Source organism: Halyomorpha halys, unplaced genomic scaffold, assembly GCF_000696795.3.
Source record: "Halyomorpha halys isolate HHAL.00 unplaced genomic scaffold, Hhal_1.1 Scaffold733.1, whole genome shotgun sequence".
In the NCBI taxonomy this organism is placed as follows: Eukaryota; Metazoa; Arthropoda; class Insecta; order Hemiptera; family Pentatomidae; genus Halyomorpha; species Halyomorpha halys.
Genome location: NW_027108463.1, coordinates 64,906 through 66,643, shown reverse-complemented (window position 1 = coordinate 66,643; position 1,738 = coordinate 64,906).

Sequence of the window (1,738 nt, the reverse complement as noted above, 5' to 3'; positions counted from 1 at the left end):
TGAATCCATGGTTTAAATGCATATTACACCTGTATGACCCTACATTTTTAGGACAACGTTAAGTACAGTTGTCAAAACCTATATTAATACTTAGCCTATTATAACAAAATATATGATACATCAAGTAGTTTACATTGGTCAAAGTTATTATAAAAGGTGTTTATTGACAATATCAGTGAATTACAGAGTGTGTCATTAATATTTTGTATAACATATCACAGACACAGTATAAGATGTTGGCATTTTACTCATATCAATGACAATACTTTTACATACTCTAATAGTTTTATTTGATTAATAAGGCAAAACCCTTTGTAATTACATTTCTAAATTAATTTTTGAATGTTTGAACTGTGATGAAAAACACAATAATTTACGAAGAAATAAAATATTATGCTGTAAAGCACACTTCTTGAATATAATCATTGACAAAAACAGCAACAACCCTCCTACACCAATGTCTTTTGTAGCATTAAGAAGAGTTATTCTTCTACATTAAAGGTTCTCTAAAGCAAGGGTCTATACTTAATGATGAAATAAGCAGTTGGGAAATCAACCTGGTTATAATAATAGTATCGATCTATCACTTATAATTTCTTAAGAAAAAAAAATTATGAATTTGGTAAATAATGTATTAAAGTTATAAAATGAATTGAAAATTCTGAAAAATATTTAATAGAAATTTATTTTTAGAAAAGTATTGAGCATTAAATAATTCTATGTTATGAAGTAGAGTTGAAAGGAAGCATTTACCTATTTCATATTTCATGTCCCCTCTTATAAATATTATAAAAAAAATTCAGCCTTGAAAAAAACATCCCTTATTCATAATTAATAAATACTTTCACTTGTCAACTATTTTTTTTTTTAAATTTCAATGGTTTTTCAGTTTTTAAATATTTTCAATTACTTTAACTGAGTTCTGAACTAAATAAAAATGGCTCATGTAAATTGTATATGTGTGTGTGTGTAGTATACACACAAATTGTATATACACAGCGATAATTTATATTTTTAGAAAAAAATACTCCTTTAAAAATTAAACAAATAATTACTTAGTTGTCTATTTTGAAAAATCTATTATTACTGGTTATTATCATGTGGGAAAATGGACAATTCAAAATAACAAACCAACAATTTTAGCAAAGCAAGTGTTAATAGAATAACATCTATATACGATATTTAACTATCAATTGCACAGATAAACCGAAAACAATTGAGATTAAAGATATATTCCTAAAATAAATTGTAATACCTATAATTTAACATATTGATCTGAATATAAAAAAAGTTTAATTGAGCAAAAATTCTATGCTAATTATCTAGAAATAACTGGTTCACTGGAAATAACCTTTTTTTCTAATGTGAATGATGTATTAATTATTACAGCATGAACCAACATTGGTTATTAATTAATTTGATTTTTCATGTATTCAATTGCTATTATTATTTCAAATTCAAAAATAAATTTTAAGATATTGTTGTAATAATAATTATAGTTATATCTATAACAATTTATGTAAAGGACGGTAAAATCCTTGTTTATATCAAAATTAAAAAAAAAAAAAATTCAGACAAGCCAATTATGTTAACTGTTCCACAACTACATTAAAAGCTAAGTTATATGCTTTTAAATGTAAGTGTGAAGAGCAAATTTGAAAAATGTAAATCTGTTTTTATTTTCTTCTATTATGTGAAAAGAATGGCTATAAATAGTTTTCAAATTAATTTATTGGTT